At 42.0% G+C, this 26,467-nt stretch overlaps 1 protein-coding gene across 1 annotated transcript in view; it reads right to left on the reverse strand.

Annotated features, from left to right (window-relative positions):
- Nucleotides 1-26,467, reverse strand: part of LOC101647152 (lipoma-preferred partner homolog) — a 625,785-nt gene that overhangs the window by 201,084 nt on the left and 398,234 nt on the right. The window lies entirely within an intron of this gene.

The following is a 26,467-nucleotide window of genomic DNA, read 5'->3' on the forward strand; positions in this document are numbered from 1 at the left end:
GAACAAATTCCTATGCACACTGCACATATCTTATTTTGAAGTAAAAAACAAAATGGGGCAAAAACACCCAGCGGGCTGGATAAATGTCCTCAGCGGGCCGCGTGTGGCCCGCGGGCCGTAGTTTGAGGACGCCTGGTCTACAGTCTGCTGAGTCAAAATGAGTTGACCTTATTTACATTTGCTCCCCTCTCTATGGATCCTTGAAGACATGTTGATCCCCACTCCCCAGCCCTGCTTTGGGATGTCCAAATAACACGGTAAACATGCTTCAGTGGCAGCAGAGGGGCCACACAATTGTAGGATGCGTTTGAGTGGTCCCCAAAGTTTTACCTCTGCCGGAAACTGAAACACACATCTTGCCTCGGACTGAGCAAATAATCACCGGCCATATAAATCTTCAAGGGGAAGGGGAAATATCTAAGAACACATCCTTCACAGACGTTGTCGAAACAGTTTAAAAGCTGGAGCTTTGGGCCTGGACTCTCAGGATGGTTTAAGAACTAAAACACTGACCATCCTCAGTGGTGCTGAAGTCCAAAGTTGACAACGAGAGAGGGTGGACCAGTGGAATAGAACTCCACTCCAGAGACTGAGTTCCACAAGCAGACTGAGCAAAAAGCTTAGCACACTCCTCACAACTCCACGGCAAGCCCCAGAGGCAGGCGGCAGGCAGCCATTTGTTGGGTGACATACTTCTTTGTTATAAATTAATTTTTTTTAAGGAAAATATTTGTTAATAATTGGGGGTGAAGCAGGAAGTTGTGATTATTCCCAGGAAAATGAAGAGAGCAGTATGAACTAAGGCAAAGATGCCTTCAGTTTTTGTCGTTGCTGTATTGGTTAACTTTGTTTTGACATCACTTGCTTGGATCTCTGATTCTAAATTTCTGTTCTAGAATAAATGAACTCTTGCTCTGCACCCAAGAAAGAAGAGAGGTGATCGAAGTCTATACAAAAGAGCTGTGTGGTGCGGTGGGGTAAGTGCTAGAATGCTAACATTGAAGTTAGTGGTCCAAGCTCACCAGAGGTTCCACAGGAGACAAATGAGGCTCACTGCGCCTTGAAGATTTACAGTCTTTGAAACCTTATCTCCGGTGTCAGTATGAGTTGAAATAGACTCCATGCCAGTGAGCTTTTCGGTTAAGGGCAGAACAACAAAGAAGCTGATAGAAAGAAACGACTGACCATTCTCTGTTGTACAGTGGCACTATATAACAATGCAATGGAAAACTGCAGAATTTAAGTATTCTCAATATATAAGCTAAGTATTATCTGTTTTTAATTAAAATTTTGTTTTTTAACCCAATGTTTTAAATCCAAATATATCCCTTAGAACATGAAAAACTGTCATGCTTTTTTATTTTAAAAATGTATTTTTAAAATACGGTCAGGGAAAATTGCTTCAATGTGTAAAAATTAAACTGCTCCAAGCCTCACAAATTTCCAGTAGTAAAAGAATAATGCAACATAACTTTTATCATGGGCTCTGGGGTGTTAAAAGTTTATTTCAGGATGCAATATTTTCAAAGTGATAACAGCACTACAGCTTTCAGAATGTAACTGATGGTCCATATAATCTATATAATCAAGAGGCTCTAAAAGTTTCTTATACCATTTTCAAAAACAATGTAAATATTCTAATTACCTGATATCCCAGCGATAAAGAATGCAACTTGTAAGACAGAATAATAGATTAACATTCATTTTCTTCTAAAAGAAAAATATGTCATCATTTTGCAAAACTTTTGAGGGCTACATGGTGGAAGGAACCAAAAGAGGAACTCACATTGTTTAAATGGACTAAATGCATTCCTTATTTTTGTTTCTCCTAATTTTCCAATCTTTACCAGTACCAGGAGTGGTGGGCAGAAATGAGGCACTGCATTACAACCATTCAAAATATCTGAAATAAGCTACATATACAGAAAAGCACTCCTCCACTATCCATTAACAAGCACAGCCAAAAAACACCAGTCACTGGACTCCTTGGGGAAGGGAGAAATTAATCAAAATACATCCCTTGAATCACAAGACAGGCTTACACATAGCTATACCACACGCCAGAGAATGATAAGTAACACAAATGTGCAAGGGATCTTAAATTAAGAAATATTTCCCCACTGGCAGGGAGATTAGGAGTCCTGGTAGCATAATGAGTTGGGCTATTAACCAAATGGTGGGTAGTTCTCACCCACCAGCTGCGCCAAGGGAGGAAGGTGTGGCTTCCATACCTAAGTATACCATTGGAACAAACCTGGCGCAGCACGGCTGGTGTGCTGGTTTACACATAGGGTTGCGTGCTATCCACAAGGTCAGCAGTTGGAAGCCGTTAGATACTCTGAGGGAGAAAGATGAGGCTTTCTAATTCCCTAAAGAGTTACAGTCCTAGAAACCCACAGGGGCAGTTCTACCTTGTCCTCTAGGGCTGCGGAGTTGGAATGAACTTGATGGAGAGTGGATTGTGTCGGGAGGGAAGGGACGGAATGGAAACACAGTCAGTCATACATCTAGAGGTATCAAGTTTTACCTGGTACAGATGTTACGTGTCAGTCTTTATCCAAATGCTTTAGATAAAACGAAAGAAAAGGGAATGATCATCCCATTTTATAGATGAGGAAACTGAGGTCTAAGGTGTTTTAATAACTTGTGTAAGGTTATAGAATTAAGCAAATGTTGGCACTTGAATCTAGGCTTCCTGGCACCAAAGTTGTTCTGAAGCCACCCCGATCCAAAAGTAATAGAGCTCCGGTAATGTCGTGGTTACACATTGGGCTGCGATCCACATGGCTGGCAGTTCAAAACCACCAGCAGCTCTGAGGAATCAAGACTGGGTCTTCTACTCCCATCCACATTGACAGGCTCAGAAACCCCCAGGGGGTCACTATGCGCCAGCATTGCCTCAATGGCAATTGAGTAGTACCCAAGAGCAAGGGCATGGGAATGTGGCTGCAAAATTAGAGGCGGACAGATTGTGAAGAGTAACATCTGTCTTTCATTTTAGTTGACAACGAATCTAATAGCATTAAGGACTACCTATTAGGACAGTAGAGGGGCGAGGGAAGGGGACTCTGAGCTGGTGGGAGGGGCTGGAGGACTGGGAAAGGAGAGCAATTTCTCTGCGAGGAAGGTTCTGCTGCTTCATTAGGATAGGACACACACCTCTGATGCAGATTCCTCCTGTCTGGCGCAGGGTGACATTTTCAGATGGCCTTGCAAAAGGCAGTTGGCAAAATGTTATTTTATTAAATAAAACCCTGTTGTCAAGCTCTAGGAGCTATTCTATATCCACACAGGTGCCCGGGCGGCACAGTGGCTAAGCATCAGCTGCTAACTAAAATGCCCATGGATGGTCTGAACCCACCAGCCGCTCAGCGGGAGAAAAGTGTGGCTTTCGGCTTCCAAAGAGAAGAGAGGCCTGGGAAAGCCTCAGGCACAGGTCACCTCTGTCCTGTAGGGCCACCAGGACTCAGGTTTGCTCTGGTTTGTATCTAACACGTGATCTCAGTTTAAAAGATAATAATATCCCTAAGTGATTCTTTCCCCTCTATATGCAGTGCTATTTAAAATTATTTCCTCCTAGGAAAACCAGGAGAATTTAATTATCAAGTTAACACATTATGAAAATTAAAACATCCACAATGGCCAGAGCACAGGAACCATGACTTTCCATTCAGTAAAAATCATCCCAGGCCAATGAACTGGGGATTTGCCCCTCACACCCCCTTGTCCCCCCCATGGCTTTGAGGTTTGTAGAAGTAGTTATGAGAGAGAAAGAATGCAAATAAAGCATTTCCTAAACCTTGTAAGTAGCAAGCCCACTGCAATAGAAGGAAACTTAATTTAATTTAAAAGGAAGCAAATTCATAATATATTTTACAAGTTTTTTTGTTTTTACTAATTTGAAGTCCGTAGTGTATTGCATCAGATAATTCTAGCCTGCCACCTCTTGATTTTAATTCAGAAGTCAACAGACGCAAAGTGCAGAACCACTTTAGCAGAGGCTGTTTCAAAACACACTCCCTTTTTATTAGCCTGTTATATAAAAATTATGGTAATTTCTTGATAAAGTAATGGAAACAGACCACATTATTAATTGTATTGCTAATGTAAGATTTAATTAGAGATGCATTATGTTGATAAAATTTAGCATCTGGCACTCTGGCTTTGCAGACCCGTAGTGTAATGACATGAAAACACACTGTTGCTATCCATGCCCTCTTGTGTTCCGGTCCCCCAAAGAGAACCAACTTTCTCAGGAAGAAAATTTAAGACTGATTTCTTGAACACATCAAGGACAGGGAAAGGAACTCAGGCAGTGGTCACATAGTTTATCAACTGCATGGGGCCACTTGGGAGCTAGAAATGGCTTTTCTATTCAGTAAGAACGCAATTGAAATAGGTGTTGTGTCAGGAATCTCAAATACAACCACCTGCTTCTAACTTTGAAAATACAATTTTTTAAATAAAATAGATATGTTAATGACTTTAGGTTTAATACCAAGATTAATATCTTACGGAAAATTTCTATTATCTTTTCATTCCATTTTTCCAGAAACTTTCTGAAGTCCCCTCGTGTAGTGCTTCCCAACAGTTCCCTGATTCCTTTTTTCACGCCAATTAAAATACTCATAATGGACTGAAAAGGAGAAACAAAGCAATAAATATCTACTGCTGTGGAGTGGAATTCCAACAGCTCACATTGAAACCCCAAAGGACAGTGTCTAACTGGCCCATGGGGCTTCCCGAGTTGTAATCTATAGAGAAGCAGACTGTCACACCTGTGGACTCTCGGCAGAGCACTTTAACCAAGGCACCACCAGAGCTCCTTTAATGAAGGACTAAGGAGACGTATTTTCTAGATCCATGCTTTATTACACTTGGTGTATTCTCTGTAGAGCTGTTTTTCTCCCATCAAACCCAAACCATATCTCATTACTATTGCTTCATGACTACATTTTGATGTAAATCCTGTCTCTGGTATTTAGTTAAAGGAAATACTCTCCCATTAATACTGAATCCTCGCCTTTTAAAAAATGTCAAAAGTCTTCCCAACAAAGTAAAGCTTCCTTAAATGAAAACAAATTCACTGCCACTTAATTGATGGTGACTCACAGTTACCCTCCAGGACAGAGTAGAACAGTTCTAGGGAATTCTGAGGCTAACTTTTTTTGGAAGCACACTGCTTCATCTTTTTCCTGTGCGGGAGCTGGTGAGGTTGAACCACCGTCTATTATGTTAGCAGCCAAATGCCTAACCCACTGTGCCACAAAAGGCTCACATCAAGGCTGCTAATCGCAACAACAAAACAACACGTACTAGATGAAAAAGCAAAAAGGAGAGACATTTACCCTTTGTTTTAAGTCATTCTGTGTTGTTGAAAACAGACACAAACCTACATTCAGCCATGCAAAAGATCTCCACACCATATCCAGGTTCAATACTCACCCCCCCCCCCAAAAAAAACCCCTGTGATGTAAAGGAACATATATGTAATTAAGAATGAAATGAAACACCCTGAAAATAGATGAAGGAATTGTTAAACGGTGGTATCTAACAAAGCCATGCTCCTGCATAAGGGGTTTAAAAAAGATCAGGGAGAAAAGTTTGACCAAAAAATAATGGAATTACAAGATGATGGAATTTTTTCCATGAAGTTTTTGAAGTCCTCTCTTACATACCAAAACCCAAACCCATTGCCAACAAGCAAATTCCAAAATATCTATTGTGAACTTGCATTCATTCCATATGCATTTAATTCTCTATATGCATTTAATAAAGAACTAAAATGATTTTGACAGTTAAAAAATTTTTTTTAAGTAATTTATGTGTTTTCAATTTTTCCTCTATGGAATACCATTTAAATATGCACCTACTGTTGGGTTTTTAATTGTAAATAGTTTTGACATTTTCAACTTCTGAAATTTAAAATCAGAATTTTTAGCCCAGAGGCAAAATATATATAATCTATCTATCTATCTATATATGCATATATCTATATCTATATATCCAAAACCCACTGCCACGGAGGCCACTCTGACGCCCAGAGACACTAGAGGAGGGAGTACAACTCAACTACCCGTGGTTTTCTGAGACTATGACTCTTTGTTGTTGTTGTTGTGAGACTATGATTCTTTACAGAAGTAGAAAGCTTAAGTTTTTTCTCTTGGAGTGTCTGGTGGTTTTGAACTGCTGACCTTGTGATTAGCAGCCCAATTTGTAACCTACTACACTACCAGGGTTTTTAATATTTATTTTAGGACCCAAAAGAAGGACACCAAGTTGCTGTGTTGGTCCATTCTATTAGAGATTTGTCTCTTTCCTTCTTCCTTGAGGGGAAGTGCTCTAAAAGTTTGTGAAAACCAAAAGATACTCATCTGCTCTATGTCAGGATCCCTGTCAAGACTTGTGACTACCTGTATGGGGAGTGTGTGTGTGTGTGTGTGTGTGTGTGTGTGTGTGTATCTATACAAATAGGAAGGATAGGCAATCTCACAGAGAGAGTGATCAGGGAGCACACAGTGATGGACACAGGGGAATAGTAAATTCTAAAATTGATGGTGAAGAGGCTATAGCTTTTCTGGTCATGTTTGACCAATCAAACTGTATCTGAGAGGTGAACGATGGGTAAACATAATAGTAGGGAAGGAGGGGGGAAAAAAGGAAAGAAGGAAAAATACATATGTATAAAAATATATTTATTTGTTAATATATGTCTCTATACATGCAAATGCAACAAGGAAACAGATGGACTTTGGGTCTCTACTTCAATCTTACCTCAGTACAACAACAGTTTGTTCCAATAAGGTGGCATTGTTTGATACTCACCTTCCTGACACGCTCTCTGAAGACAAAGCGGGTGCATAAGCAAATGTGAAGAAAGCTGACGGTGCCTGGCTAATAAAAGATATAGCATCTGGAGTTTTAAAGGCTTGTAGTTAAATAAGTGGCCATCTAGTAGGGAAGCAACAGAGTCCACATGGAAGAAGCCCACCAGCCTATGTGATCATGAGGTGTCCACAGGAAGAGGTATCAGAATTTTAAAAACACATGCAACCAAATCAATATGAAAGGGAGTGGATGTGGTGGAGACCCAAAGTCCACCAGCAAGACAATTCGACAGTTCCTCTCAGAAGGGCTACATGGATGGATGATAAATCCAGGGTGCCATATGGCACTGATCAACTATATAATTATCCTCTAGTCCTTGAAGATTTCCTCCCCTTACGATTAAGGTTGTTATATGTTATACCTTATTAATCATGCTAAATTTGCATTTGTTCATTTGTATATTTAAGATTGATCGATACAGGGTAGTCAAGATAGATGACCCCTCAGGAACAGGAGTAGCGGTTCCCTGAGGGCACAGGAAAGGGGGAGGTGTAGTTGATAACACTGATGATTGCATAACCCCATCTGATGGGATTGAGTAACAGAACTACATGTTAATGGATATATTGGAATGAGTAATACATGTCAATGAAAAAATATTATAAATAAAATAAAATCAAGAAGAAGAAAAAAGAATGAAAGAGGCACACAAAACAAAACAAAACAAAAAGTTTGTGAGAAAAGCGTCCCCACACCAACATCCCCCTGAACCCATTCAGTTGCCAAGGGAATGGCTGAGGCTCAGAAACCAGCCTTCAAACTGAGGGGAGGAGTTTGGAAAAGGGGGGAACCGTGGGGGTACCTCAGCAAAAAGGTGTGGTGATCTTTGAGAAAAATCAGCCATTAAAACCCCATTAGACTACAGCTCTGTTGTGACACACCTGGAGTCACCAGGCATCAAAATTGACTTTGCATCATGCCTCCATATACCACAACTAAAATGATGGGGCTTAGGTTTTGTGTTTGTTTCTAATGTAAAAAGAAGAGCGTCCAATTAGCACCTTATAACAATCCATATGAACTTGTTATAAAAATCCAGGATTATAAAAGATTCTTGGCAACTATTTCAACAGATGCGAATGTGCTATTACCGTTTTAAGGACTCTGACATCTGTAACTAAATCATATGTTCTCTGGGGAGTTGGGAACAATGCTGGTGATACTAATGTAGTTATTGGCTCCTCAGCTGGAATCTATGGACCCCAGAGAAATGACCCACCTCAGGGTTTATGTGTCTAGTCCTAATGAAAAAGCGTTTACAACTCCAACATCTCACATCTCAAATCAATAGACTGGGGGGGGGGGGCAAAAAAGAACTTCTGTCTAATATCTTAAGAAGGGGTGTTACATTTAAACACCACCAAACCACTTTTGTCCCAGTTGATGAAATAGGGGGAGAGGTGTCACCTAAGGGTGTTTGTCACGGAGAGGGAGCTTAGACCATCCTCACTAGGGTTCATGCTAACAAGGGTACCATGGGCTGGGGTGATCTGGGCCTGGGAAGTAAGACTATGATAGGAAAAGTATTGAAAAAGTAAGTTGCAAATATAGAAATATGTACAAATGGAAAAAAAAAGTGAGGGAACAGGATGTAGAAATGAATAATTTCAAGAGAAAACATGAAGAATGAGCCATGCCAGCAGCTCAATAAATAAAACGACATAATTTAAATAGAAAAAGTCCTAGGATTGTTTTAAGTCATGATCGAATTCCCACGTATACGAAAAGCCTAGAAGACTAAAAAAAAAAAAAGACAATAGCTAGATCTGTATTTTCTAATGTAAAACGGGAAAGCCCAGAGCTGACTTTTTAAAGAAAAATCCCTCATTTTGTTCACTCTCTTATCTGAGAACCTTCTTTGTCAGTTTTAACAGCAGATTAATCACTTTCACAACCTACGGAAAAAGTTTTCTGGAAAGCATAAGAGCCTGCAAGTGTAAATGACAAATTCTCTCTCATCCATGACTCAGCATGAGGTAAAAGGAGCTAATGAAAAGGGCCACATTTCCTTTTAAAAACTGTGAACTCTCCTTCAAATATGCAGAACTGCACAGGCGGGAGGGGGGGGGGCAGCACCACACAGCCGAGAACTTGACAGAAAACCGGAGCAGTGCTATGAATGGTTGTCAGTTATATGATCGAGAATTTTCCCTTCAAGTAATGCTAAAAATAAGTTTGATGTTTGCCCCCGGCCCAGAGCTGAACATTATCCTCGACTGGGGATTTTGTGAATTTGCATTTCTAGCCTGCATTGAAGTTGGCAGGAGAAGCAGGAGGGCAGAAAGGCTGCTTTGCTGAAACCACGACTTCAAGAGGGACAGATAGAAATCAGAAAACTTTGTGGTCAAGGGAAGGGACTTGTCCGGGGGCTTTCCCTCCCAGTCAAATGCTGCCTGATTCGATGGTGCAAACGACTCTTTAGAAGCAGCCAACATATTAGGGAGCCGTTACAGAGAGAGAACAGCATTTGCTCTCTTTCTAAAGAGAATGGCATTGGCGTTCCTTCTAAAGAGGAAAGCTGTGAGCCCTTGTTGGAAAGGTGTGTGCAATAGTGAGATGGGCCCATGAGAAACATTAGCGAATAATGATGAAGAACCCAATCGGTTCCACAGACCGTGCTAAGCATTGGTGCAGTAAGAATGAAAACATTGAACAGTGGGGTAGATGTGGGCTGGTGGTGGCAGGGGGTTTGGTCGTGTGGAAAAAGGAGGCAGCTAGTGAACCAGTATTGGTGAGGCAAGATGGGAAGGGCAGAGACTCGGAAGTTCCAGGGAAAAGGTAGAGGATGACAGCGCAAGAGGATCTCTAAGCAAAACTCCACCGGTAGGAGTCGGTGATCATGACGCCAAGGAAATACATCTGTGTTGAGAGGCAGCAATAGAAGACTGGGTGATGTGGACCGAGTTTCAGGCAGGCAAAACGGTATATGAAAGGTTAGAGACAACTCAACGAGTTTGAAAAAGTCCAGGGGACTAGCGTGGGGAGCAGGCAAGAAAGCACAGCGCAAGGAAAAGTGGACAAAAATGCAAGTACTCGCACGCCTCCTTTAGATATGGGGATGAACCAAGAAGGGCTACGTATCCAAGATGACACAGCTTGTTATGTATTTCTTTTTTTCCTGAAAAGCCTGTGTTCGTAGTGTCTGGGCTACGGAGATAAGGGGTCAGAGAAGTCATACAGTTGGATTTACATTTGTAAGACTAGCTTGTTGAGATTGTGAGGGGAGTGTTTTCAAGGGAATACGTTGCGAAGTGAATATCAATGGTCCTTGAAGGAGGATGGTGATCAGAAATAAGTTAAGGCCAGCAGAGATGAAGAGAAATCAGATTTGTGAAATATCTTACAGCTGAACTTGATAATAAGTGTGTATGTGTGGGGGAAGAGGGGGGTTGTCTAGAAATAGTAGCAATGGGTTGGATGCTGATCCATTTGTGTTGGACATGTTCAAACTAAGCTGCCTGTGATACATATCCAAACATGCCTGGCCCGTCTCTCACTCACCGCATTGGAGTCAGTTCTGACTCAGGGCAACCCTATAGGACAGGGAAGACCTGCCCCTGTGGGTTTCTGAGACTGTAACTCTTTGCACAAGTAGATATAGCCTCATCTTTCCTCTGCAGGGCAACTGGTAGTATCGAACTGCTAACCTATGTAAGCCACTATGCCACCAGGGCTCCTTGCCTGGAGAGTAAGCAGTTAGAAGCATGAACATGAAGTATAAGAAAGTGTGCCGAATCAAATTTTAATACCAACATTATATAGTACTTTTAGGTAGGGGCAGGAGTGAGAGACTCCACACAAATATGAGATGGGAAACAAGAAATGGCTTGGGCAAGGAACATTTCCCCCAACCATTAAGAAAGAAAGAAAAGAAAAAAAATCTCATAGCCAACATTTAAGAGGAGTCAAAAGAGAGGGAACTACGAGGGATCCCCGATATGGAGATGTTCAGAAAAGCAGGGGAAAATTAAAGAGAGCATGGTGAGCCGGGACCTTAAAAAGGCCTTATATAATGCCTAAGTGTACCACAGGCTTAAACAGTGTCGGTCTGTAAAGTGAAATTCCAGAAAAAGTCTACCGGTGTTAACAACCAGAAGACCCAAAGTGGAAAGACCAGCACAGGCTAAAGGACTGAACATGGGATCTAAGTTCCATGAGAAATGGCAGGCAGGCAGGCAGCATCAAGTGAGGGGGTTGGGGTGGTGGGACTTAAAGGGAAGAGGGCTGTAAACAAGAGGCAGAACAACAGGCTAGTGGGTACTGAGCCACAGGGAGAGTTGGAAGGAGGCCGGGTTGTATCCGGGGGAAATGGTTGGTTTGTGTTACGTTTTATGATTAAGGACAATTCACCCAGGCAATGGCAAGATCCGTCGTGCTACAGCTGATTGAAAGTAAAAGTGACTGACAATTGCCTGAAATTTTCAAACTGAAGGTTGAGAACCTGGAAGCAGCGGGAGGCAGTGGTCACTGCAGGAGGTCACCAGATGACAGCAATGTGGAGAAGAGAATTTAGTCAGATGCCTTTGGCCTCGAAGAAGCATATCAACATCATACTAGGTTGTGACTCATATTGAGAGTACAAGGGGAACTACACGCAAACCTGGTGTTTGTCCCTCAGAACACACAGAAACTATGTCTTTGACAATAGTTCTGCTCTCAAGAGCAGGTGGGGGAAGAAAACTTGTTTGTCCCCCTCGACTGTCTTCAACATCTATCATCACTTCCAACAACCATCTCCACTGATGGATCCAGCTGGAATCGTATTGTTCTTATACTGGCGTAGTGGGTGTGCATTGGGCTGCTAACTGAAATGGCAGTTCAAAACCACCAGCCACTTGGCGGGGGAAAGATGCGACTTTCTACTCCCATAAAGAGTTATAGTCTCAGAATCCCCCAGAGACAGTTCTACTCTGTCCCATAGGGTTGCTCTGAGTTGGCACCCACTCCACAGCAGTGAGTTAGTTTCTTTTTGTTTTGTTTTGCACCTGTTCTTGGTCTTTCTTCTTTCTTGCCTCCAAGTGTCCTTTGCCTTCTTCCATAGATGGTATGCGGTACAAAATGGCTATCCTGCTCTGAGGGTCAGTCTCATATGTACGCTTTGCTGGACTCAACCCTCAGTTGAGTAATCACAATCTAACAGGGTTAACCCCAGAGATTAAGACACTTAGTCACCTCTCAGGCCTCAGTTTTCTGCCAAAACAACAGCCAGGCCAATCTACACTCAAACTCACAAAGCAAACTTAGTGGCTTCCAGTAGATTCTAACCCAAAGTGACCCTACAGGACAGAGTAGACTGCTCTGGTGAGTTTCTGAGACTGTATCTCTTTATGGGAGTAGAAAGCCTCATCACTCTTCCTCAGAGTAGGTGGTGGTTTCAAACTGTTGACCTTGTGGTTAGCAGCTCAACACAACTCAGCCAGGTCTATAAAGGGAAAAAGAACACTATGGCAGTGTACACATTTTAGAATAGTCAAACATTTGTGATCAAAAAAGTTGAAGTTACCTAAGGGAAAAAGTTCAAAAGAGTTAGGAAATAAAGAGGAATAAAAACAGAAAAGGAGCAAGTAGAATAAGTGTTGTTACATTGCAGGGATTGCAATCAATGAGATGAAACAAAGTAGGTATGAATTGTTGAAAGGAAAACGGATCTGCTCTGTCAACCTTTATAAAATTCACAATAAAAAGCCAGGAGAATATGACTCTCTCTTATGCTGCTCATACTAACTGCAGTATTGTTGAATACATTTGGTCTCTATGTCAAAATTCAAAAGACTGCTCTTAGAGGATAAAAAATAGTCTTTGATAACCAAAACCCCTTAATCTAGCCCCACCCCCCAAATAAAAACCAACTCACTGCCATAGAGTCAATACTGTCTTACAGTGACCCTATAGGAGAGGGTAAAATCCCCACTGTATCTTTCTAAGACTGTAACTGTTAACAGAAGTAGAAAGCCCTGTGAGGTAGTTAGTTTATTGTGCCAACCTGGCCAATAAACACATGTGGGATTAATTGAAGGGCAGAGAGATAAATGACTCAGCAAGCCTCCCCTTTCTTGTCTCTTGCTCCTTGATCATCAGACCAGTGTGTGGCTTGCCTTGTTTGTTCTTTGCCTCTATTTGCAAGCTACACTACCTGTGGGACACCTAACCCGTGGACTGTGTCGCTGTAATTTGAGGTTCCTTCAACAACTGCTTCGTCACACAATTGGAATGTACAGCACTTGAGCTGGGAACTGTCAGACCCTGTCATCTGGCTGACTGTTGGTGACCTGCCTTGCTGCTTACTGCCTGTGCCAGCATAACCTGACTTGTTCTACAGAGGACTACCCGGCGGCCCTCAAGATTTGAAGGACTGCCAGTGTCTCACAACTGTCTCACGGGAGTGAGTTGCACTGAGCCATTTGTACGGCTTTTCATTTAATTAACTTTATTTCTTATGTTATATATCTATCTGTCTGTATAAATATACATATAATTATTAGCATTCTGGTTTTGTTTCTCTAGAGAACCCTGTCTAACACACCCTGCCTTTCTCTCCAGCAGCAGCTGAAGGTTTCAAACTGCTGACCTTGTGGATCACAGCCCAACTCATAACCACTACACCACCGGGGCTGAAAATATGCCTGATAGTGTTCCATAGAGCTATCCAGATAGAATAGAGACAGCAAACAAAAGATTCCTTGAGCTTCACTAAAATAATAACAACAATTAGAAACTAACCTATGTAGGCATTGTTGTGAAGACATTTTGTAAATATAATTGAAGTTTCAAATTAATTGACTTTAAGTAAGGGAAATTCTCCTAGACAACCTGGCTGTACCTGATGCATTCAGTTGAAAGGCCTTAAGGAGACAGTTAAGGGCTGCTCACTTGAGGACAAATTTCCACCTGTGGCTAGCATTTTCAACTCATCCCCCAGAGTTCTACTTTGCTTTTCCCGACAGCCTGCCTGTACAGATTACAGACTCACCTGGCCAGCCTCATTCACAATCACATAAGCCAAATCCTTAGAATAAGTCTTTTAATACCTGTCTTCTACTGATTCTGCTTCTCTGGGTGATACTACACTTTTGATAGGCCTCATCAGTCCAACAAGCACAACAAAGCATAAGGAAGTGATGCTGTTCGGGGAAGCACTGAATTGCTAACTGCAAATCTGGGGGATCAAACCCATCAGCCACTTTTCAGGAAAAGCACGAGACTATCTATGTCCATAAAGAGCCACCGTTTCAGAGACCACAGACAGGTTCACTATGATTTGTGTCCACAAAAAAGCACTCGGTTTGCTTTTGCTTTTTAATGTTATGAAATCCCCAGGGTGGAATAAGAGGTCAACATGCTCAACTGAAAGTTGTCGGTTCCAGTTTACCCAGGGACATTGAAGAAAAGAGATCTGATCACGAGTTTTAGAGACACTCTCTGGAGCACAGGCTGACTCAAGCCTAGAGGTGGTGGCCACGAGTCTGAGTCAAGTGGATGGGAGCTGGTTGGGGGTTGATGCCATTACAAGTAATGTGTAGATTTTTCTTGGTGCATTGGCATTTCCACCACAACCAACAATTATGAAGTTACCTTGGAAGGGGCATTGTGTAAACTACGACATTAGGGATTCCTCTCCCCAAGGGTCTTTAAACCGGATGGGGAATTCCTGAATCCCTTGGAAGTTTCTATCCCACCAGAAGGGAGGAAGCAATTACACAACACAGGAAGCTAGCTTAACCACATAATATTCTAAATCAATATAAAATGAGGTAATTAAAAGCATGAGAAGCAGAACAAAAGATCGTCCTAAATATGGAGAACATATGATAGAAGAAGCAGAGATGCTCTACCTGATAGATCAAGGCCTTACAGGTCAAACCTGCTTGTAATTTTATAGTTAACGCTAAATGTATGGCTTCGGGTCAAACAAAAGCATTACGTCAAGGGGATCTATTAAAAAAAAACACACCCAATAGTTATTTTCTCCCAAGAAATATGGTAAATGGTGTCATATTTTGGTAAACTAGTTGTTGACAATAGTCGTATACGAGAGAACTTAAAAATGTTTGTGGAAAAATTTTATTATCATTTCATTTCATTTTTCCATAAACTTTTCGAAGCCTCCTTGTAAATGGTGCAAATTTAGGGTCTAAAACCAAGCTCTTAACTCTCCTGAGTCTTTAAAAATGTAGTTAGATTCACAAATACTAACAATAAAGTGAGAGATCTTGATTAACTGGAAGAACGATGTGAGGAGGTTTCAAAAAGTTCATGGGGAAAAGTGTCATTACTTTTTATTTTTAATTCATTTTTCCACATCCATTCGAAGTAACCCCATATATCCAGGATTTCCCCTTTCTTTTAAAAATAATATTGCTTTTGTTTATATATAATCTGGCTTACTTTTGGTAACATAGACATCCTGCTGAGCATAGACTGTCTTTGTGCTGAAATCATTTGATGCACAAGATGTAAAAGATGCGTGTCTTACACAGAGTTAAGTTCCAAGAATGGCAGTGTCATGTTGTACAGCTTGGGTGGAACGAAGAGTTAGAATGCTGGTTCCCTATTTTCAGCCCCCTGAAGTTTGTTCTACTCCAAGCATTGGGCAATAAACACACACACCTTGGTAGCCCTCACTTTCCCCACCCTGACAAAATCCCAGGTGATGCTCTTGGCCGGATTCAGGGAGAGATTGCTGTGGCTACTCAGATCACATTCCTGGAATCCATTTTCAATTGCTGGTCTTCATTTCCCTTTTTGGTATTACTACTCACTCAGCAAAGGTTAAGTGCATATGAACTATCATAAGTTTGTTTTTATTCTGCTCATCTTCTTGTTTGTTTATTCCCTTTTGGTAAGTGGTCAATAGCAGCCGATACACACACAAAAACAAACAAAAATATTCTGCGGAATGCCTTCCTAAGACCCAAACTCCATCTCCATAGACCTGAAACAGACTTAAGGAGGAACGCTGACAACACTGGCATCTGCCACACGAACCCACTGAAAGAGGCTCACAGTGGGGAAAAGGTCCTCACCTTTTCCTGGAGATACTTGAATTCCCAAGGCCAAATGTCAACAACGCCACTCGTCAATTCACTGAGTAGCCTAGCACCACAGGCAGCTGGTGGTAACACTGTGACTCAGGTACCACCAGGGCAGAGACTCAGGAGGGAGGAGCTCACTCTAAACTGTAGAATACCAGCCTGGACTCACAAGCAGGAAATGTGGTCTCCTAGTGGAGCCAGACAAATAGAAGAGGATGCACTCCCAATAGCTGTACCATGAAAGGGACCAGATTCAGAAACGTGAAAATTTGCCCCATTTCCTCTGGATTAAATTAACATTTTGGTTGCTAAAACTAGCAGTATTGCATGCACTAATAAAGGATTGTACAAAGGAAACATACATATGACAAGGGTAACCGAAAGAAGGGATAAAAGAAAACTGAAGCATACAGGTCATTGAAGTCGTAGGTACAAGGATAAGCGATTTCAAATTTCACCTTAGTTTCTGAACATGCTGTAGGTAAGAGCTAGGTTGATTCACTGTGCTGTGAAAGATGCTGGAGGTAACTTTTTGGGGGGAAAGGGGAGAGAAGAAAGGAAGGAGGGTAAAGAGGGACAGTAAAAAGGAAAAGAGGAGAAACATTTTATGTATTATTTTCTTGTTTTTGAATCTGCTCCTTGAACGTTTGTTGCTAAAGAGTATGTTATTTTGCTAAATTATCATTCACTAGCTGTGAACATGTATATGATAGTCTGGTTGACAGATCTCTCTCTCTCTGTTAGAATGTGTATATATATATATATGTATATGCATACGTATCATGAATTTATAATATTCAAGCAGCACAAAGTTATAAATGTTCAATTTACAGATAATTCCTACATGTCATTTAATGTCATGTGAACCAAGCTGAGATAGTTTATTGTGCCAGCCTGGCTGATAAACGCAGGTGGGATCGACTGAGGGACGGAGAGATGGATGGCTTGGTGAGCCTTGCCTTCCTTGTCTCTCGCTCTGTGATCATCGGACCAGTGTGCGGCTGCCTTGCTTGTTCTGTGCCTCAATTTAAAGGCTACACAGCCTGTGGGACGCCTAGCCTGTGGACTGTGTTGCTGTAAGCTGAGGTCCCTTTAAGACTTCTCTGGAGCTGGGGACTGGAGATTGGTGACCTGCCTTGTGATTGGCTGCTGTGCTGACATAGCCTAGCTCTCTCTACAAATAGAAGATCTGGCATCAGACAGAGACTTGAAGGACTGCTAGTCTCTCAACTTTCTCTCACGGACGTGAGTTGCACTAAGCCACTTATAATGCTTTCTAATTTAACTGTTTATTTCTTGTATTGTATATTTATCTGTATATGATTTAACAGTTCATTTCTCGTTATATATCTAATTATCTTTATAAATAAATATATTATATTATCAGGAATTTGGTTTTATCTCTCTAGAGAACCCTGTCTAACACACAAGCCATGGTCACAGAAAACCCTTCGCTGCCACCTTCACTTGCTGTGTAAGCGGCTTTTAAATCACTGAAAAGGCACCGAGTCTCTTCTAAAACCTAACTAAACCAAAATCATCCTCCTGCTATACAGTCAACTCCAACTCCCAGCAACCCGGTAGGACAGGGTAGAACTGGGCCCGAGGTTTAGGGGACAGTTCACCCTTGTAGGAGCAGGCAGACTTCTGGCTTGCCTCGGAGCAGCTGGTAGGCAGAAAAATGTGTATGTAACTCACTCTTCCACCAGGGGTCCTTTCTTGCAGTAAAGTATGGCTAACCATAACTCACCCATTCTGTAAGCTCACTAATCTCACTAAACCAAACTCACACATTCTGTGAGGTCACTAATGTTGACTCACATGCAAATTCCATTTGATGATTTAAAGGCACAATTAGGGTAAGATGAATCCCTTATAGTCCCATTTCTCACACACAAACACCAGCATGGGTGTGTACTTCCCTTTCATTTCAAAAATTTTCATATGTATGTGTATAAAACTTAGATAATTATTTATAGTTAAAGGAAATATAAATTAGATGATTAAAAATGAACGTGATAGATATTTCCCATTCAAATGAAAAAACAAGCCAACTTTAATACTACTAGGGAAAGAAAACAGATTTAGGGTGTTTTAACCAAAACCCTAAAATTATACGTAAGTGATTTGACATACGGTCCCAGTTTAAAGTTGAGACGGCAGTGAGAAATCAGGTCAGGGAGAGTGGAGACTGTGAGAGAGAGTTGAAAGAAACGAGAATAACACTATTATCTCACATGTGAACACTGTTTTACAACTTACAAAATATTTCTCATCAAATCTTGGCATGACTGCTCAACATTATTATTGTTGCTCCATTTCCCCGCCCCCCACCCAGAGTAAATAGGCTCAGAGATATCATCTAAATTGGATAAGGCCACTGAACTAGTACATGGTGGCAGCAAGGTTTGAATGATGCCTTTGTAACCAATTTATAGGTAGAAATGCAAATAGAGTATGTATACTGTTTTCTGAAGATGTACAACTCTTCATTATTTTGAACTCCCGCTTCTGCCAATCCACTCACTGACAACAGAGATGGCCATAGAAGTAGAATTCCAGAAGCATGTGTGGTACACAGCTATAGCACTTACTCCATTACTACTGTTTAAGATCAACGTAACCCAAACTCACTGCCATCAAGTCAAGCCAGACTCATAGTGACCCTGCGGGGCAGAGGAGAACTGCCCCGGTGGGGTTCCGAAATTCTAACTCTTCGTTGCTGTCATCTTGTATTTAGGTGCCAGTGAGTCAGTTCTGACCCTAGTGACCCTGTGCACAACAGAAGAAAACACGCCCTGGTCTTGTGCCATCCCGACAATTGTTCTAAGATCTGAGCCCATCCATGCAGCCAATTTGTCAACCCCTCTTGTCAAAGGTCTTCCTCTTTTTCGTTGACCGACGATTTTACCAAGCACGCGCTCCTTCTCCAGGGACTGGTCTCTCTCGACAGCATGACAGTTACATCTTGCTGAGCTCTAAGGGCACTTGGCTGTACTTATTTCAAGACCGGTGTTTGTTCTCTTGACAGTCCGTGGACCTTTCAATATCCTTCATCAGCACCATACTTCAAATGCATCGATTCTTCTTTGGTCTTCCTTGTTCAATGTCCAACATGCATGTAACCCTTTCCAGGAGGAGAAAGCCTCATCTTTCTCTTAAGGAGCGGCTGGAGATAGGAGCAGCCCCACGTGTAAGCCCGAAACCACCAGGGGTCCCGCTCTTCTAGAGGGGCACACAATAATTGTGTTGGTAGAAATTCAGTTCTGCTTAACTTTTACCTTTGACATTTTATTATTTTCTGAGATACGGAAGATTAGCCTTGAGGCAGTAAGGACTGCAATTTGGGAATTCTAAACTCAGAACCCTGCAAATGAACATGCTATTGCTTCTAGCTTCGCCACCTCTATAAAATGGAGCTAATAATAGGGTTGATCGAAGTAAGGGAGGCAAGAGGTAATAAGCCTGGCAAGGAGCCTGATGTATGGAAGGAACCGGCTCAACCTTCTACCAGCCTGCACTTACGATCACAAATCGCAGTCACCTGCTAGCACAGTGCTAGCAAAAAGACAATCATTTCCACTAAGGAGATACCGCTGTGTGGAATACTGGCTAAATTAACTCAGCTCTGTTAAAGTCTGTGTATTTAAAAGAAACTCATCATTTGGCTCGAACCAGATGCAAATTTTTGGTTTATTACAGACCTGAGAAGGGCCAAAGAACATCAAAGAGCTGTAACTTTTTCTAACTCATGTCTGGGTTTCAACCAATGGCTCGAAGAGAAATACAAACTAGCCAAATCAACAACAATGAGCCCTAACTGGTCAGGGCAGGGCCTGATGTGAGCTGAGCCTTAAAAGGAAACCTATTCAGAAAACAGGCATAATGTAGCCCAGCATCTCGCCACACCCTTCCATGTTTCCCAGGCCTCTGCGGAAGCCTCTGCTCCAAAGAGACAAGCTCAGTGTATCCCCACCTCCAATCCTTCACTGCAAGAGGCATTTTTGTTCGGTTTGGTAAAGTAAAAGAGAATGGTCCCTAATGGTCTTAAGAGGCAAGAACAACTGATTAGTACCCATTTCGCAGCATCCTTCAATCAGGAGGTTCACATCATCAGTGATGCTGATTTAATAAAACCTGAACCTCAGTGCTATAATTGGATTGCCATTCTAGCTAGTGAGTTTCCAGGGTAACCGTGTTCTTGCCACAGATAAAACAGTACAAAATGGTACAAAGATTAAGGGTTCCGAACAGTCAGCACCAAAGGGAAGGTCAAGAATTCAGGCTGACGGGAGCTCTACCAAGCGCATCGGAGTTAAGGTGGACTGGATTCGAAGTTCCAGCTCAACCACTTTCCAGCTGTAAGAGATCAGAAATTAAATAAAGCATTTTTGAAATTAGGCTCTCTAGGCCTTGTTTCCTCATCTGTACAATGCGCATCATCATGGTACCTGTCTTATAGGGTGGTTACCAGGATAAATCAAGGAACTTAAATCATAAACGGTGCATACTCAACACTGACAAAATCCTATTTGCCTACTTTAAATTAAGCCGACAGAGATCTCTCAACTTGATTGTTCAGAGGCCCAAGAGACGAGAAAAACAAGTCTTTTGTTGTTGTTCTTACTGTTTAAGTCACAACTTTGGAAGAAGGCACTGTGAAAGCTCTTGGAAAGAGCCTGAAGGGGTTTATCAACTAGGTGTCTCATGTTATTACTGTGTCCAAGACCCTAGGCTCTGGGACTATGCTGTCATGTGAGAGGCAGGCCAGCAAGGTTCAAATGAGGAGGGACAAGGCTTCTCAGGCTGCGAATTAAGGGTTTGGAAATAGTCCTTGCTTAGGTGCTCCAGGGCCACAGTGGGGTATGCATCAGGCTGCTACCAGCAGTGTCAGCACTTCAAGACAGCCAGCTGCTCCCTGAGAGAAAGATGAGGCTTTCACCTCTCATTCAGAGTTGTAATCCCAGAAACCCACAGGAGCAGTTCTACAGAATCACTGTGCGTTTGAATGGACAATGCCTTTGGGTTTGGTTTCAGGGTCCAAATGCTAACTGGAATGGTGTGTAGTCATCTATACCGCAGACCCATCGAGGAGCTTTGCTCTGAGAAAACTAAACAAGAATAAACAGGAGTACTTTAAAGATGCTTTAAGGCATGCATTTCAGAAGTGGAGAATGCCTTTCACGGTCTCGATTGTTAGAAAAAGCATTTGAAGGTAAATACTAGGAATGATATTAAGTTCTAAAACCCATCATGCTGCCGACCACCTCCTACAGCTTCCCCTGTCCACCTGATGGGAAATCAAACCAGCGAAGAGGATACAGAACTACTGATACATGTCTGTGCCCGTGCTTCCAACACAACTTCCAGGCAACTGAGTGCATAGGAGCAAGAGAAAGTTTGAGAGCAAGAACATGTACGTGCACGTACACACACACACACACACACACACGTTTGTGGTGTCCTAAGATGAAATGCTGAGGCAGGAAGAGATACTATTCTTGAATCAAGTGAGAAAACATGGTAAAGTGCGATATTAAAATGCAGCACTCTGGAATAAGTTTGCCTCTCTAAAAACTGTTATGTTCCGTATGCGATTTAAATTAATGCCTATATTTGTTGGAGATAAAATTAAAATGGAGATAAACGGTGCCAGCGCATCGTGTGTTCGCTGGAGCAATAAATAAGGCAGTGAGAGGTGCTTTACATTTCAGTCACATCTATCGGAACGGGAGCTCAAAGCACTTGAGGAACAGTTGTTAATTAAATGCTATAATAGGTTTGTGAGGCACCCAGACCGTTATTATAGGTGTCTCTCCAAAGGCAACAGGGCGGTTCAGTGGTCCAGGGCCTCTGGAGGTGGCTGAAGAGGAAGCCACGGTGCAAAATTCAGGCTTTCTAGGGGTTACCTGCTTCCCTGTGTGAAGGCAGGGTATAGAGCAGAGAGCTAGCCTGAGGAGATCCACAGAAAACAGAGGAGGTCTAGGTCCCTTAGGTTTTAAACTGCTGCCGGGGTTGGCGGCCCTACAGCATGGGCTGCATGTAAGGCAATCATTGGGTACGTCTTAGCAGGCCATCTTTCTTTTCCCCTTCCTTGGTCACAGTATCCCACGAATGATTGACCACTGTCACACAATCATCCTCGGCTTGGAAACTTGTCCACAATGTGGGCTAGTGATGCCTACTCTTCAAATGGAGGCTCTTCCGCCCTGCCCTCCCTCTCTAAGTTTTAACCCTGCCCAGCCAAAAGATGGCTGAGTGGCTAGTCCAGTTCCTTGTGCCCCACAAACTCGAGATTCACAGTGAGTGTTCCAAACTCACCTGGCCAGGCAGGCAGCCAGAGTGACTTGAAAAACTACATGAAGGAAGATCGGTGTGTGGTGATAATTCTAGATTGACAACTGGCTATTCTGGGCTCTCTCTCCTCCTCGATTTTTGCCTGTTTGAGATTTTCCAAAATAGAAAGTTGAAGTAACTAAAAAGGGAAGTAGCAATGAAACCCTGGCTGCTCCACTACTGTGTTCCAATACACCGCTGTGGACTACCAGGTGAGGTAATCTCCAGGCGAGGGGCACTGCTTCCAGAATTGGTGGCTATAAAAGAAACACCGTGGAAGCACATTTTCTGCAAGTCATTTTAGGCTGATCCTGGGAGAAAGTTTAAGGGGACTTAAGATCAGGTGATCAGGTGATGATCCTACGGCTTCTTAAAATTTCACTCAGGATTGGCCTACAATGACTTGCAGAAAAGGAGCCCTGGTAGTGTAGTATTTACATGTTGGGCTGCAATCCAGAAGGTTGGCAGTTCAAAACCACCAACAGCTTCTGAAGGAAGAAGATGGGGCTTTCTACTTCCATAAACAATTAAGGTCTAGGCAACTCACTGGGCAGTTCTACTCTGTCCAACAAGGTCGCTATGAGTCCACATTGCCACGATAGCAGTGGGATCACCTGGAGCCTCCGGGCAATACAGAAGGTCTAGTCTGAGTTACTAACCAAAAGGTTTGTGCTCTCAATCTACCCAGAGGCCCATTTGTGGAAATGTCTAGTAATCTACTGCCGAAGCAGCAGTCATTTAAAGAGCCACAGCACATGGTTCTAGTTCCAAAACAGGTCCATGGGCTACTATGAGTTGAAACTAACTTGATAGAAAATTGATTTTCAAGATTTAGGAATCACTTTCCAAAGCTGAAGAATTTCTCAGGATTCTTGTGTATTCCTTTTTCAGCTTAAACAAAAAATGTATTTATATCCTTATAGTTTGACACCCACAGTAAGTGCAATAGATGCAAAATCCCTGTTCTGCTTCTTGGTAGTATGTTAGCCTTGCTCTGGAACTTGCTTTCTCAGGTGCACAAGGGAGCTCATGACCACATGTATTCCATAAGGACCGGGGATTCATAGATGCCAACCACAATAGTGTGCAGTACATAGAAAGCATTAAAGGATTACTAATCCCCATCATTATTATGACAAATCTCGTAGTAGCCATCAATGCTGCTCACTAAATATTGCTGGCTCTCTGTTTTCCGGCAAGTTTGGGGATGGCGGAACAAGATGAGCATTTTCTGGCTAATGAGTTTTGAGCAGAAGTGGCTAGTTCAAGACTCCCAGAGCTACTTTTCCTCTGGGATTGAGACCGGCAGTGCTTCCGGCGGTGGCTGTTCCATGCACCCTCATCCTCATCCTTCCCCTTCCTCATGAACAGTGAGCTTGGAGCATAAACGAACCCTTACTTTTAGTACTAAGATTTAGAAACATTTGTTCTCAGAGCATTACGTGTTCTATCCTAACTGATATGCTTCGCTGTGGTTTCCAAAATGCTTTAACTTTGGTTACTAACTATAACTCACATAATCAAGAAGAAAAGGGAGTGCATCTGTATATGAGTAAGTAAATATATTGCTATTAAGGTTACAAAGGTTTTAAGACCCTGAACTCTGATGAACTCATTGCCAACACTAGTCTCCATTCAACTTTTCATTGGAATTGGTAATATTTCCTGAGTTGTTTTTATTGAAATGCAATTGGGTCGGCTTGAACCCACAGTAACCTTCTGTCCAACAGAAGAGGACAAAACAATGCCCCGTCCTGCATCTCCCTCATGGCCGTGCTCAGCCTGCGCCCAGGGTGGCATCCATTGCGCCATTCCATCTCATCGAGCGCCTTCGTCTGTTTCATAGCCCCGCCACATAACCAAACAAGATGTCCATCTCTTGACAACACGACCAAAGTTGTAGGATGCAGCCTCACCATCCTTGCTTCTAAGGAACACTCTGGCCACATTTCTTCTAAGACAGGCTTGTTTGTCCTTTGGCAGTCCATGGCACTTGGAATATTCTTTGCTTAGCATCACAATTCAAATGCACCCATTCTTCTTGGGTCTTCCTTATTCAATAGTCAACTTTCACCTGCACTTGTGCACTTTTGGCAATGAAGAATGCCATGGCTTGGGTCACGTGCCCCTTAGTCCTCAAAGCAGCATCTTCCCTTTTCAATACTCTGGAGGTCTTATGCAGCACATTTATCCAAAGGAAACCACCTTTTGATCTCAACTGCTGCTTCCATGTGCATAGACTGTGGATCCAAGCAAGATGAAATCCTTGACAGCTTCAACCTTTTCTCCATTTCTCATAATGTTACCTAATAGTCTAGTTGTGAAGATGGTTATCTTCTTTACATTGAATCCTCATCCATACTTAAAGCTGCAATCCTTGATCGTCATTAGCAAGTGCGTAAGGTCCTCCACATTTTTAGCAAAGTTATATCATCTGCATAGTGCAGGTTCCTAGCAAGCTCTCTTTCAAACCTGATGCCACATTCTTATCACGCATTTGCTCCAATGATTTGTCAGCATACATATTGAATAAGCATGGTGAGAAGATCCAACCCCAAGGCATAGCCTTGTTCTGTTCGCACAACTGCCTTTTGATCTATGCACGAGTCCCACATGAGCACAAGAAGGCCTCTGGCATGCCATCCATAGTGTGTTATGCTCCACAGAGTCGAATGAATTGCTATAATCAATGAAACAAAAGTGAACATCTTTCTCATATTCTCTGCTTTGACCCGAGAGCCATCTGACATCAGCAATGATATCCCTTGTTCCACATCCTCTTCTGATTCAGAAGAGAATTACTGAGTATTTACTACACTATCTCATCAAATCAAAGACACACTGATTATAAAATGTACCATTAAGTATGATATTACTAGAAACTCAGAAACTATTCAAGTTGAGACCATACTTAAGATATTACTTATTATTTTATACTATAGTTATTAAAATAAATGATTTCAATTACTTGTTTGTAAAATCATGTCATTCCTATGCATATATAAAATGCCTAACTGATACGTACTGATTGAAGCATTCATAAGTGTGTTTTTTCTCATAATACGGTCCTCTGTGCTATCAGGAACACTGATTATCAGGGGTTCTACTGGTATCTCCAGGATTTTCTTTCAAGCCACTGATAAATAATCTCAGCAAGCTTTGACGTACCTGTGCAAATGGTGACAACTATGTCATGGTCATCACCTAACAGTGATGAGCCAAAAATGTGAAGGCCGTGAGTAAATATGGAATTAATGAAGCACAACCGCACCACAGATCATTCTTACTTATGCATATTACTGATTTAGGCCTCACAACAACTCATCATCGTGTGAGGTACCAAACCCCAAGCTCAAATGCACTGCCCTCTAGTCGATTCACACTCACAGTGAACCTAGAGAGGAGTTCCACGTTTGTATGCATCACAGAATGCAGACAGCCTCATCATTATCCTGTACAGAAGCTGGTAGGCTTGAGCCACCGAGCTTGTGGTTAGCAGTCCAGTATTTTGAATGAGGTCCTCATTCTACTGTTATCATCATTTTGAGGTCAGGAACAGAGAAGCATGCAGAAGAAATTAAGCAGCTTGCCCAAAGCCAAGCTAGTAAGCGGGGGAGACAGGTTTTTCCATCCAAGGCAACCTGATGTCTTTAGAGTAATTGTTCTAAACTATGCAGTTTCTCACAGTGATGATTAATTCAGAATTAATTAATTCTTTTTTAATCTTATGGTGGGGAGTGATGATTACAAATCTAAGGGAAGTGCTCAAATACTTAGGTCTCATATAGTTCATTCACTGGGCTGTTTATTTTGTTTAAAGAAAACTGAAGGAAAATTAGTCCTTGCATTATGACCAACTCATTTTTGCAAGGCATAGAAATCAAACAGATTTCTAGGGCTCCTTTATGGATCTTTTAGAATGGATTCCTGGTGAGATTTTTCATATGCATGCTAGCTTTTGAAAATACAGAGATGTATATGCAGTGAATACTGAGGTATACAATCTTTTTTTATACACCTAGCAGATTTGAAAAGTCCCTTTTGAAATAGAGGAAAGAACTAGGAGGCAAAGGGCATTTATAGAGGTCTAAATACAGGTATGTACATATGTAAATGTATTTATATATGATGATGGGAAAATAGATCTATGTGTATATATTTATAAGTTTAGTATTAAGGTAGCATATGGACATTGGGCCTCTACTCAAGTA

The sequence above is a fragment of the Echinops telfairi genome, unplaced genomic scaffold (genome assembly GCF_000313985.2).
Source record: "Echinops telfairi isolate 266 unplaced genomic scaffold, ASM31398v2 ScPeMD7_7407;HRSCAF=8445, whole genome shotgun sequence".
NCBI lineage: Eukaryota > Metazoa > Chordata > Mammalia > Afrosoricida > Tenrecidae > Echinops > Echinops telfairi.